We start from the raw sequence: 15,425 nt of genomic DNA, 5'->3' as shown, positions 1-15,425 counted from the left end.
AGTTTAGGGACTTGACTGGCCTCCAAGAAGTCATAGTTGTTTCACCTAAACTCTGGCACTCTGCTCATCCCCTCTGCCATGGCGGGAGCAGCTAGCATAGCCCACTGAAGGCATATCTAGTGGAGCTCCAATGCTCAAATCAGTTATCTCTCAGAAAAGAGTTGTTGACAGCCCCCTCTCCACCTATCCCTCTTTCTTGTCTGGGGGCCATGCCTTGGCCTCCCTATGACCTTCACCTTTTGCTCAAGGAGGGAGATGGAAATGGGTTGGCTGGGGAGAATTCCAGAACCATACCACAATTCCATAGAGAAAAATGGCCACAGAACATTTTTCTTTGATCGCTCCCTACCTCTAATGCCTCCCTGCCTGTCTTCCCCCCCTCCCCCCCGGGAAAAAGGTCTGATTCCCCATCGTGTCAGCCCATGAGGTTTGCATAAAGCTCCTCTGCAGGTTTGAGATTTCTGAGATGTGTCAAACCTTGTCACATTTCCTGGCTAGTCAACTTCCCATTGCCTGTCACAGTGCGAACCTGACCAGAAGAGGTGTTCCGGCCAGCAGGAATCTATGAGTCACTTATCTGTGTGAGATTTTAATGAGCTACATTAAGCCAAGCACTCCGACAAATCCCTATATAAGATAATTGGTTATAAATGCCTAGTGAGAGGCTACACATGGAGTGAAGGTGTTGAGTGTTGTATACTCACCACAGGTAAGAATTTTAAGAGGCAACCTAATGGCTTGAGAGCCTTCGAAGTCTCATTAGGTCTCTCTTTGATTGGATTGCTCTTTGTTTTAAGTTGGAAGGCTCAGGACCTAGCCTCAAATCATAGCCAAGAAGTGAAAGTGACTGGTATTTAACAAAGAGCTCACCCTTCAGCAATGTGCTCTCTGGGAGAGGGATGAGGAGAAATTATGGGAAAGTGCCCTTTTTTTGCAGCTGGTGATATTCAATCATAGTTCATCTGTCAAAGGCAAGGTTTACTAGCAAAGTAGAATTCTGGGTGCTGCTTAAGCGTCCATGCCCCATTGTCCACAGTGCTAGCATTTAGGCTAGTTTGGGACAAGGCTACAGGGTCATTGGAAATATTGATTTACCTGTCAGTATAAGGTCATTGTGTAAAGACATAAGACAAGATTGTACCAAATTTTAGCACAACCGCAGTCATAGATGGACAGTACCAGGGGCACATTTGTCAGACTTAGCATGGCAGAGGGGGGACTAGACATGTGTTTTCACTGGTGTACTATAACTGTGATTCAAGGCATTCTGTTCATAGCTGAGAGGTCTCCAGCCAAAGGAGGTGGCCACTGTCCTCTTATTCTGCGTGCAGTGTTCTATCCTTCAAGAATACAAATGAGAATATCAGGGCCTTGCCATAGCCAAGTTTAGGGAAGATGATAGAGCTCTAAGAGAACTGACTGGAGTACTAGGAAGGGTAACCAAGCGGGCAACCAAGCAGGAAGTAGATACCCAAGCCTCTCTCTTTTTCATTTTTTCCCCCTGGTCACAGCCTCAACATTCCATTCAAATGTCTAAATCAGAAACCTAGGCATCATACATGACACTTACCTTTTCTACCCCCTCATGTCCAAACCAAACTCTAATCCTTTAGTTTTACATCCTTAATGTCTTTTGATGTCTCTCCATCCCCATTGTCTTTACCTTAGTTCAAGACACCATCATCTTTGATCTGTACTACCAAAGTAGCCTCCTCATTGTTCTTCCTGTCTTCCTACCAATACCAATTTCTTACCACTGCATCCTTTTCAGTATATACTCTAGCCTCTCTGATTACAAGTAGCTCCTCGCATGTGCCATGCTCCCTCTTGCTTCTGGGGTTTGCATATCTTCTCTTGGCTACGTCTCACACCTTCACTTCCTCAAAGAGGGTTCTTAATTCCCCAAACTGGGTAATAGAGAGCCTGCTTGAAAGGGTTAGGACTCAAATACTATCATAACTCTCCAAGAACCCTAAGAGATCAAACTTGTGGAGTATGTTCCAGAGGTCCTAAAGGCCCTCACTAATCTGAAGATATACCATTCTGTCCTCTAATCATCGTGACTTTGAGTCTGACCCATGAAAGAATCCATTCAACCCCTGCCCATCAGAACCTTTGCTTACAGTGGAAACTGCCGGAACTTTAAACCAGATGAAACAACAACAAATGCTCTAAAAGTCAGCTTGAGGCTAGAGAGTAAGAAAAATCTAGCCTTCTGTTTATATTTCAGATCTGCTTGATTCCAGTTTCTTTGAGCATGCTTGCATCTTTGTTGGTAGTATAATATCTCAACTTTCTGGGAATTCCGTCTTTCTTGGGACTTGCCCCCAACCCCCCCTAGATTCAGCCTTCTGACTGATTCCCTGGATCTGGTTTCAGCCTCTGCCTTTCCAATCCTACTCCCCCTGAGCCTGACCACTAGTGATAAACATGATCCGAGGCCCAACATTCAGCCCAGTCGAGTAAAGGTCTGATCTGGTCCAAGTGATGGAGCTGACAATATAGTATATTTTATGGGCTCCAAAGTTCCAAACTTCACAGAAATGTTTTCCTTTTCACACATTACTTCATTGTCTTCCTGGATTACTTGTCATAAAATCTTATCCAGTGAGACCAAAAGGGTTCATCATTTTTCTTATCTTTGTTAACAACAATAAAAATAAAAAATATCCACTCTGGTAATGACCAGAGTGCTAAGTTCTAGAGAATATTGTGAAGCCCAGGCCCTCCCTTGTACACCACCCATAAATATTGTTTCATGTCTCACAACAGCCGTCACTGGTGGGAGGTTCTGGCCATAGCAGGCATGCCAAGGAACTACAGGAAGGTGGGAAGACTGAGAAAGCAGACCTAGGATTCTAGGTACCTTCTGGGAGTAGGAATGCAGAATAATTCTTTAGCCGTCAGTTTTTCCTAAGGTTGGGTCTATTACCTGAATCCTTTCCTCCCTTAGTAAACTCCTCCAACCAAAGTTCCTCTTTACTCGCTGCAGGTCTTGCTTCACCCACAATTCCCCCATTGCTCCTAATTCTTCCCTAAAGGAAATATTTGTTTTCTGTGCCTGTCTTTATTTATTTTAATAATTCTTTATTGTTGAAAGTATTACATATGCTCCCTCTTCCCCCCCACTGATCCTCTACAGCCTGCCCCAGGCCCTCACCACCCCATAGGTGTGTGTCCATAGATCATGCATCTATGCATACAAGGTTCCTGGTTGATTATCTCTCAGTCACCCACTCTCCCTCGCCTTCCCTCCAGGATTCCATACTCTGTTCCATGCTTCCATGTCTCTGGACCATGCCTGTCTTTAAATGGGCCCTTTGTAACCATGGCTTTCTTCCTAAAGTCCTAAAATCATTTTCTTATTTTATTCATGATAAGGCTATAAAACCTCTATAAGCTTTTCCCAAGGCCCTTTAATAAACCAAGAATTTTTCAGAGGTAGTGTCTAATTCTCATTGGATTTGTATTATAACTACATTCTTGCACAACTCTAGTGGGGCACAGGAATGCTTGAGCTTGTCTGCACTGCTGTCCTTCCAGGTGGGCCTATATTGATGTTGAGGTGTGTTTGGACATTAAAATTCAACTTTTTTGGCATCACTATTTTGCTGCATCTTCCTAGATCTGCATGTTAATATCACTTATCTTGCCCTCCAATAGTTCTAATAGTCTCATAACTCAGTTATAGTTTTTTGCTATCTGAGAGAGGGGGTGGAGGAAGAAAGAACAGCCTTAGGATAAAGTTGATATTCTGAATGATCAAGAAAAAAGGAAAAACAAACAAATAAGTTAACAATCTACTTGCATTAATTACACCCATATGCAAATCAAAACAACAATGCAGTACCATCTCACACCTGTCAGAATAGCCAACATCAACAAATCAACAAACAAGTGTTGGCAAGGTTGCGGAGAAAAAGGAACCCTCGTGCACTACTGGTGGGAATGCAGACTGGTGCAACCACTGTGGAGAACAGCATGGAGTTTCCTCAAAAAACTGAAAATGGAACTCCCATTTGACCCAGTAATCCCACTCCTGGGAATATATTCCAAGAAACTAGAAACACCAATCAGAAAGGATATATGCACCCCTATGTTCATAGCAACACAATCTACAATAGCTAGAATCTGGAAACAGCCTAGGTGCCCGTCAGCAGATGATTGGATCCAAAAACTATGGTACATCTACACAATGTAATACTATGCTGTCATAAAAAAGAAGGGATTCTCATCATTTGCAGCAACCTGGATAGAACTAGAGAACATCATGCTGAGTGAAATAAGCCAGTCAATGAAAGAGAAACACCACATGACCTCACTCATTTGTGGATAATAAAGATCATTATAAACCGATGACCCAAAAGACAGATATAAAGATAGTAAAGCAACAAGCAGACTGTCAAATTACAGCTGGGAGGGTAGGGAGATCTGGGGAAGATAAGAGATCAACTGAAGGACTTGTATACATGCATATAAGTACAACCAATGGACACAAAACTCTGGGGAGGGAGGGTAGGTATGAGAGAGAGGGCAATGTTAAAATATGTACACAGATAACTAATAAAAAATAAATTAAAACAAAAAAAGAAGCAAAAAATAAATAAATAATTAATTACACTCATAATGTTGTGCCGCCATTATCACTATTTCCCAAACCTTTTCCTCACCCCAAACAGAAACTTTGTGACCATTCAGCAATAGCTCCAATTTTCCCTACTTCCCAACCTCTGGCAACCTCTAATTTGCTTATCTCTATAAATTTTCTTATTCTAGATATTTTATATAAGTGGAATCATTCAATATTGATCCTTTTGTATCTAGCTTATTCCACTTAGCACATTTTCAAAATTTAAGGATTGTAAGGTGTGGTACCCATTTACAACAGTGTATTCACAACTTGATTCATATTTTTAGTATCAGATCATACATTTTGTATAGCATTTAACTTGAAAGTTAATAAAATCCATTTCATTTGAATATTGTGTGTGTGTGTGTGTGTGTGTGTGTGTGTGTGTGTGTGTGTGTTATGTGCACACTGTAGTTTCATAAGCCTGGGACAGTGATTCTACAAATATCATATATAGACACTAAAGGCCAGGTGCATGAATTCGTGCACCAATGGCCTGTGGGGTCAGGCCGAAACTGGCTCTCCAACATCCCCCGAGGCATCCTGGATTTTGAGAGAGCTCAGACCAGGCCAAGGGACCCCACTGATCAGGGCTGGGGAGAGATGCGGGAGGTTGGCCAGCTGGGGGAGGGATCAAGGGAGGGCTCCAGGACTTGTCCAGCCTGTATCGCTCAGTACTGATCAGACTGACCCCAGCAGCAAGCTAACCTACTGGTTAGAGCAGGGGTCTTCAAACTACGGCCCGCGGGCCACATGCAGCCCCCAGGGGAGTCTGATCCTGCCCACCAGGTTTTTTGGGCAGTGAGCGCAGCCAAGGTGTTACAGTAGGGATTAGTAGTTCATATAGTCCGGCCCTCCAGCTCTCTGAGGGACCGTGATCTGGCCCCCACTTTAAAAAGTTTGAAGACCCCTGGGTTAGAGTATCTGATTCCTGGTGGTCAGTGCATGTCATAGTGAGTGGTTAAGTGGCCTTAGAATATCATTAGCATATTACCCTTTGATAGGACAATTGGACAATTACCCTTTGAATGGACAATTGGACAATTGAACACTTAGCATATTAGGCTTTTATTATATAGGATAAATGCATACAGTTTATTTTATTTACAAACTGATACATACATTCTTCTTATTTATTAAATCACTAGCTTTGTGTGACATATAAATATTTATAAATAGATTTCAGAGAGAAATTAAAATATTGTGAAAATCACAGCCTAATAAATGTTTATTGTTTAAAAAGTCCTTTAGAATTTCATTGTATGAGAAGTTCATTCCACTTTATTGCTGAATATTATTCCATTGTACCTACATGGATTTATTTATCCATATATCTGTTGATGAACACTTGAGCTATTTGCACCTTTTGACTATTATGAACCAAGGAACATTCACAAAAAAGTTTCTGAGTCACTGCCTTCCATTCTTTTGGTTCTATTCCTAGGAGTGAAATGGCTTGTTCATAGTAATTCTGCATTTGCTTTTTTTTCTTTCTTTTTTTTAAAATATATTTTATTGATTTTTCACAGAGAGGAAGGCAGAGGGATAGAGTGTTAGAAACATCGATGACAGAGAAACATCAAGCAGCTGTCTCTTGCACATCCCCTACTGGGGATGTGCCCGCAACTAAGATACATGCCCTTGACCAGAATCGAACCTGGGACATTTCAGTCCGCAGGCTAACGCTTTATCCACTGAGCCAAACCAGTTTTGGCTGCATTTGTTTTTTGAGTAACTGCTGAACTGTTTTCCACAGCAGCTGCATTTTACATTCCCACAAGTAACATATAAGTGTTCCAGGTTCTCCACATCCTTGCCAATTTTCATTATTTTAATTTAAAAAATATTATTATAGTCATCCTAGTAGGTATAAAGTGGTTTTGCATTGTAGTTTTGGTTTGCATTTCCCTGATGCCTAATGATGTTGTACACCTTTTCATGCACTTATTAGCCATTTGTACATCTTGAAGAAATGTCTATTCAAGCCCTTGCCTAAATTTTAATTTTATTGTTTATCTTTTTGTTGTTGAGCTGTAGATATCTTTATACATTCTAGATATAAAATTTTATCACAGATATAATTTACAAATATTTTGTAGATTGTCTTTTCACTTTCTTAACAATGTTATTTGATGCCCAGAAGTTTTTAATTTTGATGAGATCTAATTTACCTATATTTCCTTTGTTACTCTTGCTTTTGGTATCATATCTAAAAGTCCATTGCTGAAGCAAAGGTAATCATGTTTGTTACCAAGAGTTTTATGGCCTTAACTCTCATATTTGGATTGTTTATCCAATTTGAGTTAATTTTTGAGTATGGTATAAGGTAAAGTGTTAAACTTCATTCATTTGCATGTGGAAATCTAGTTGTCTCAGCACCTTTGTCAAAGAGAATATTTTTTTCCATTGAATGGATTTGGTACCCATGCCAAAAATCAATTGGCCATAAAAATATGAGTTTACTTCTTGAATCTCAATTCCATTCTATTGGTTTGTATGTCTTACTTTATGCCCTTCATGACTCTTTGAATTGCTGAATTAACACACCCTGAAGGCTACTATGTTAATTTTCTATTGCTGCTAATTACTACAAACTTGGTTCCTTAAATAAAAACATATCTTTATCTTATAGTTCTAGAGGACAGAATTCCAAAATGGGTTTCACTGAAGTAAGACCAAGGTGTCAGCAGGCCTGAAATTTCCTTCTGACAACTCTAGAGAAGAATCCATTTTCTTATCTTTTCTAGGTTCTAGAGGCCACCCACATTTCTTGGTTTATGACATTCTTTAAAAAAAAAAAAAATATATATATATATATATATATATATATATATATATATATATATATATATTATTGATTTTCCACAAAGAGGAAGGGAGAGGGACAGAGAGTTAGAAACATCAATGAGAGAGAATCATCGATCAGCTGCCTCTTGCACACCCTCTATTGGAGATGTGCCCACAACCAAGGTACATGCCCTTGACTGGAATCGAACCCAGGACCTTTCAGTCCACAGGCCAACACTCTATCCACTGAGCCAAACCGGTTTTGGCGGTTTATGACATTCTTCTATCTTTAAGGTCAGCAATGGTAGGTTCAGTCTTGCATTGAGTCACTAAGACTTTTGCCCCATCAATCCTTTGCCTCCCTCTTCCACTTTTAAAGACTCTTGTGATTATATTTGACCCACCCAGATAACCCAGTATAATCTCCTCATTATAGGTCAGTTTAGCAACTTTAATTTCCCTTTGCCATGTAATATAGCATATTCACGGGTTTAAGGAATTAGGTCATGGACACCATGGGGAGCAATTACATTGCCTTCCACAGCCACTCCAGTTCTGGACTTATAGTCATTTGATACAATAAATTTCTTTCTGCTTAAAGCCAATGTAAGTTGAGGCTGGGCTTAATTTATTCACCGTGGTCTCCCTATCACTACTTAGCACAATGCCTGCGGAAAAGTGTATGATTGATAAATATGATTGAAAGATGCATTGTTTAATGTCCTTAGTGCCAGATAGTTTAGGCCAGTGATTTTCAAACTAGATCCACAGAATCCTAAAGTTGCATTTCTGTGCCTTGGGGACCACTTGAGGTAAGGAGGGGAAATTGCTGAGCAGAAGGCTGAGTTGAACCTTCATGAGAAGGGATTCTACTGCTGTAGGAAGTTTAAATAACACTGAGATTAGGTCATTGACAATATAGCACAATTTCAAAATGTTTGCTTCATGAAGGTGTTGATTTTATAAGATAAACTGAACCAGCTGTCTAGGTGAGCTACCCCTGTCATGGGAAGGACTTGCTTCACCTGGTGCCCAGCTGAAACTGGGTTGAGTAGAACTGGAGCATGAGACAGTCTCTTTACAACTCAGCATTCTAAATATAGTTTCCTGTTCAATCCTCAAATATTTTCTTCCAATTAAGCAATTCCTTTGGCCCAGTAAGTTTCTCAAAGCTCTTTGGAATTCAGTTGGAAATGAAGAACTGCCTTTTCCAAGCTTGCTGAGAGAAGAAAAACAACAGTCAGCATTATTAAGTGCTGGCTTACTCTGAGCCAGGCGCTGTGCAAAGCAATTTACACACATGATTCCTCATGTGTACCATAATCCTACAAGGTACACAGGATCTCCACCTTACTGATAAGAACACTGTAACTAATAAGCATTAAAGAATCTGTCCAAGAACATACAATTTGGTAAGATATATTTTAATATTTCCACCATATGCTGGCCTTAAAGACACCTATAAAAATAAGGGATCATTTGTCTTGCTGTCCTAAAATGACCCTTTCACTTACATAATGTGCAGTGTCATTCACAGAGATTTCAGATTTATGTTTAAGTGAAAATTAAGGTATATGGACTGGAAAACCTGGATAAAGACCACACCTTCACTAAGATATAAAATTTCTGGTTGACTTTGGGATAACTAATAAGTTATCTGTTGAAATCTCTAACAAAAAAAAAAGTCTAATATGCTTCCTAAGTAAATCAAATAAGCAGTTGACTAGAGGCAGTGTAACAGAGATTAACAGCCAACTCTGAGGACAGCCAAAGCCTGGGTTTTGTTTTAAATCCACCTGTGTGACCCTTGGCAAACTCATAACTCTGCTTGCTAAGTTATGTGTTCTTGTATGTTAAACGGGGTGTTAACAGAGACATTGAGGGGTTTAGGGGAGATAATGACAATTGACTGTGATTGAAATAATCCCATACAGTAAACACTCAAAAATATTGGCTATCAATATAATTGAGGGATTTATAAAGCTTTGGGAAATGAATTCTATTTTTTTCATTTTTTTAAATTAAGGTATTATATGTGTACATATCTTACCATTGCCCCCCCCAACTCCCATACATGCCCTCCCTCCCCAGAGTTTTTGTCCATTGGTTATGCTTATATGCATGCATACAAGTCCTTCAGTTGATCTCTTATCTCCCCCATATCTCCCTACTCTCCCCACTGTAATTTGACAGTCTGTCTGTTGCTTTATTGTCTCTGTATCTATCTTTTTGTTCATCAGGGAAATGAATTTTAAATATTAGTTTTCATTATACAGTTGCAGTAATGATTAGTAGCAGTGATAATGAATCAGTAAAATAAGCATAACTCTTCCTTCTTTCTTGATCATCAATTGTTCCCTCTGTAACAATGTTCCCATAGCTTCAAATCTGCGATGGGATCATAATATGCTTCATCTTAAAAAAATTAAAAAACACAGCTTTCCTGTGTACTACATTTCCCTCTAGTTATCCTCCAATTTTTATGTTCCCCATTAAAACAAAAATCTTCAAAATCCTGCTTACACTCACTGTCTGTATTTCACCTCTCATTCTCTCTTGAAACTACCCGAATGAGGTTTTCTTCCCAACATCTCTTTGAAAATTGCTTTTGTCAAGGTCACCAGTGGCCTCCTCATTACCAAATCCAATCTTCATTGTACTAGTCCTTTAAGAAGCATTTGACACAGTTGATCACCTTTCCCTTTTGACTGGTTTTAACCCCACTTTCTAATGATCTTATCAAGTTCCATGCTTTAAATGCCAAATGTAGACTAACAGTTCCTTCATATTTATTTCTAAATCCAACCTCTTTTTTTAATTCCTGATTTCTATATCCAACTGCTCACCAGATTGCTTTATTTGGATACCTGGTAGCTATCTCATATATCACATTTCCCAACCTATTATCTTGTTTTACTATTTCTACTCCCTCCCTCCATCCTTCCTTAACTATAATGGCAACTCCAATTTTTTCAGTTTCTCAAGTCAAAAGCCTCTTTGATACCTTGCCTCATCAGTCCCAGTATCATCCAATCCATAAGTAAGTCCTATTGGTTCTACCTTCAACCTGCCTTCAGTCTAATAATTTTCCCTACAATCAAATAAGAAGCCAGAGTATTCTTTATTTTATTTTATTATTTGTTTTACTAATTTAGGAGAGGAATGGGAGAAGTAGAGAGAGATAGAAACATTAATGATGAGAAGATATCATTGATTGGCTGTCTCTTGCATGCCCCACAATGGGGATGGAGCCCATGTGCCCTGACTGGGAATAATGTGTGAAGATTTTTTGCACAATGCCTAAAAGTTGCTTAACACTAATACAGATAAGAAAACTAAGATCCTGTTCAGGTTTCCTGTTTTCCTCCTCTTTCATAGGTCAACACTCAACCATTAAGCCAGGCCAGCCACACAGAATATTTCATATTTTAAAATTTACACCAGGTAGTGTCATTCATCTGCTTTAAAAAAAAATCTAAAAAGACTGGGAGTTTGATCACTTGCTAATATATGCGCTGACCACCAGGGGGCAGCGCAGAGTGAAAGGAGGCCCTGGCTGGCAGCTGCTAGGGACCCTATCCAGGCACAAATTTCATGCACTGGGTCTCTAGTTTAGAATAAAATACTAAGTTTTTACTATGGTTTACAGGGCCCTTCATGATGTTGCCCCTATTTTTCTGATTTCATCTCCCAATATTCTCCCCCTAACTCACTCCATTTTTACCAGACAGAATGCCTTAGTGTTCCTAGAATACTTCAAGGTTTTTCACTTACCTTTTTGAAACATTGTTCCCACTTATTTTTATACACCTTGCCCCTCACTTCATTCAAGAATCTGCTCAAGGATGTGAGGGCGATCTGGCTGCGACATCTGTCACCCCATTGATCGCCAGGGTTGATTCGGCTGATCTGGCTGGCTAGGCGGGTGTCCCCCTCCTCCCTCACCGATCCATGTGCGTCCCTCCCGAAGCTGCGCGCTCGGTCGAAGAGGACGACTTTCCCCCAAGAGGAGAGGACCGGTCTTCGGTCAAGGGTATACGAGTAGCTGCGCTCCCCTGCTAGAACCTCCAAACAAGCTCTCAAGTTCAAGAATCTGCTCAAATGTTATACTATCATAGAAACCTTAAAATAGTCTTCCCATATTCATCACTCTCTATTCTTACCTTGCCTCATTTTTCTTCACAGTAGTCATCACTACATGGAATATTAAAATGTTTTATATCTGTCTTCCTCATTTTAAGTTTCATAAGTCCTTAGAATTTGTCTTTACTATTAATTTCTATAACCTAAAAGCATGGCACATAATAGAAGCTTTCACAAAAAATATGTGTTGAATTTGGATCATTTGTTAAGCTCCTACTATATAAACATTATCTTAGTCAATCCTTACAACTACATGGACCTAAACACTTAGACATTGGTATCAGAATGTCATGATTCTGACCTACTCTTCCACTAGTGTATCAAGTTGGACAAGTCACTTAGCCACTCTACACCTCACTTTCCTTGTCTGTATAAGAGGAAATAATATCTATTTCATAGTATTGTTGTAAAGATTAAAAGGAATAATGTGTGAAGATTTTTTGCACAATGCCTAAAAGTTGCTTAACACTAATACAGATAAGAAAACTAACAATCAGAAAAGTTAAAAACCCAAAGTCAAACAAATAAATTATAAAAATAGAGAGTAGGCTAGGCATGGAATCAAAGTTCTAATGCTGGATGATTTGCTTATTTGTGTTTGACTGGTTGTTTTTGAAACTAAGTCCAGACAAGCAGCTTTCCCCCTCCATTTGCTCCTATCTCTGAAAAGCCGACTGAAGCATTTGTTTTCACGTTTTATGAGATCCTGTTCAGGTTTCCTGTTTTCTGGAATGAGTACTATCATTTTTCTAGTTTCATTTATTCACACAACAAACATATGACTAGGAATTTATAATCTTCCTGGGAACATAAGCCATGTGTGTTGATGACAAGAAAAATTAGGAGAACTGAGAGAGTGCTAAGGAAATTCAGGGGTGAGAGTCATACATTTATTTCTTTGTCAGTGAGAGCACCCTCTTGTTCCTCCCCTCACTCCCCATCCATGTGGCAGTTTCTCTGTAAAGCCCGTGCTGTGCAAACACAAATACATTAGAATAATTAACAAACAAATGTACTTTCCTCCTATGTGTTAAGGATTCTTGTTTAAGTTCCTACCACCAATTCCTCAAAACAAAAATGCATAGATCATCTTTGAAGGAGTCAACCAGAACACTTACTATTCGTCTCATCTGGTTTGCACACTCTTAAGTGGTGCCTCTGGGTACATTATGAAAAGAGCTTTAATTAAGAGCAAACATGCTTGGGTTTTACTTACCTCATGTTCAATAATCAAACTAAAGAGTTCATGAAGGGGGGTGGAGGGAAGGCAGATACTATTTTTCCCCCAAAGCTTTTTGTCTACTTTAGCAGTTATAATTTTTTTTAAAAAAGCCACATACATTGTGTAGGATTATTTACAACCTCTGGAGAGAATGAACATGCAGTATTCGTGTGCATGGATACTGTCATGTGTTAAAAGAAACACGCATGCGGTGGGGCTGTAACTACAGAATTCTGAGGTTGGATTTCAGGGTTTATTGGGGTAAGGGAGTGATTCATAGGGATGCTGATGTTTTAGCATTTCCTCCTCAACATGGGGATTGAGATTATCCTAGGAGAAATGAAGGGGAAAGCTATATGTCTTAACGTTTCTTCTTAACAAGAGTGAATTTGCAGTGATGTCAAGAATTGGACGGTCCATTTGCCAAATTCCTGTTTTATATACGTACTTTTTTTTGTCACCTTATTCCTTTCAAAAAAAAAGGTGTTGCCAAGAGCCATTCCTGTCCTGGCGCCCAGTGCCAGCTGCTCAGGTTGAGAGGGCTGGCTGCGAGGCACAGCTGCTCCGTGGGTGCTGGAAGCATTCCTGAGTGGAAGCCTCTGTGCCTCACACTGAATAAAACTGTCTGATATTTACCACCACTTAATCGACAGGCCCCTCCTCCTTCTCTTTATGGTAACTGCACTGGGTTATTTTTACTACATCTGGACTACAAATATCTTAAAAAATGCAACAGTTAACAGTAGGGCTGGGACAATAAGACAGAATCCTTGCCATGACTGCTTTCCCCCAAAAGCCTGGAACTTGTGTTTCTTACAATTCTCTCAAAGTGAAACCCCGAGGCAACCCTCTCTAAGCCCCGAAATTAAAAAAATTAGGAATTATGATGTCTACCATCAAAAAAAGTTGCCAAGATCTTAAGCTATAACTTTTATATAGCATGTAGTACATGCAGCACAAGGGACATAAACAATAAATGCTAATTGGAATGGAAATTGAGGGCAGAGGTTTGTAAGCTAACCTGATTTCTATCCTGCTCTATCACGTATAAACTGTGTGAACTTGGCCAATTTAATTTCTACTTGATTGGAATGATTACCTACCTGTTATATATGTTAGAGCTAAAGTGCTTACCATGGTGTCTGACACATTATAAATGCTCTATACCTTAGTAATTGTTATTAATTCATTACTTCAAGAATGCTTGTATAAATGAAACATTTTAGCATACTTTCAGAAAAATCTTCTGTGGATAAGTTTATTTATTTTCCTAGAAGAATGAAGGTTGACATGAAACTCTATATATGTAAGTAGGAAGGATCTTTGAATTAGATCATTTTAATATCTCTAAGTCTGGACACATACATCCCAGCAAGTATGTATAGAAGACATACCTGATCCAAGTCCTATTAAGAAGCCCATACGTGCCGAAACCGGTTTGGCTCAGTGGATAGGGCGTCGGTCTGCGGATTGATAGGTCCCAGGTTCGATTCCGGTCAAGGGCATGTACATTGGTTGCGGGCACATCCCCGGTAGGGGGTGTGCAAGAGGCAGCTGGTCAATGTTTCTCTCTCATCGACATTTCTAGCTCTCTATCTCTCTCCCTTCATCCTCTCTATAAAATATATTAAAAGTTAAAAAAAAAAAAGAAGCCCATACGTTCTCTGACCTTTCAGCTGTCTTCCCCTAAAACTGGCAAGACAACCAATGGAAAGGAAGCTCTTATTTAGGTCTCTTTGGGCCCTTGCCCTCAGCTAGTCCAAGCTCTTGAACCAGTTCCTTTGGCTCCTTGCTCAGCATATCTCTGTACCCAACTTTCATGAACTCATGCCTCCTTCTGCTATAGCTGCGTTTTGGGTCTTTAGTTATCCTAGAATCCAGGGACTTTTTATCTTATGGACATGCTTGTTTTCCTATCTCCAGTTAACTCTTAATAAAAAGATATAGACACACAAAAACTATCATTCAATGCAAGTACACAAAGACACACCCACCAAAGAGACCCAATGCATGCAGTGAAAGCAATTGGAGAGAATTCACTGGAGATGCAGATAGAATTACAAACCTTCCAGCACCAAAGGGGTTTTATGGTTGTTCCTGAATTCAGTGAAGTATATCATATAATGAAAAAAAATCTACTTCATGAAGAGATTGCTGCATGAAAATTAATTCTAACATTGTCCTGGGTTAGAGCATCAGCTCATAGACCGAAGGATTTCAAGTTCAACCCCTGACCCTGGAGAAGGCACAGTGGGAGGCAACCAATGGATGTGTCTCTCTGACATCAATGTTTCTCTCTCCCCCTCCCCCTTTCCCTCACTTCCACACTCTCTAAAATAAATGAATAAATGGAAAAAATAACCTCGGGTGAGGATTAAAAATAACAATAATAATTTTAAAATAAGTTAAAATTTTGAAAGGAATTTAATTCATTCACTTTTTCAACAAATGTGTGGAAAAATAAGAATAATGACTAACATTTGTTGAGAATTTTCTATGTGTCAGATATTCTAAGTTCTGAAAAATTATAATTATAATAAAAAGTTGATGATCACAAGATCTCCACCTTACAAAGTAAACTGAAGTAAGAGGGGTTAAATAATTTCTCCAAAGCTGCATGGTTAGTAAATGAAGAAACTAGAT

This window comes from Pipistrellus hanaki (assembly GCF_964339955.1).
Source record: "Pipistrellus hanaki genome assembly, chromosome: 2".
NCBI classification, from domain to species: Eukaryota; Metazoa; Chordata; class Mammalia; order Chiroptera; family Vespertilionidae; genus Pipistrellus; species Pipistrellus hanaki.
Note: the sequence above shows the minus strand (reverse complement) of the source record.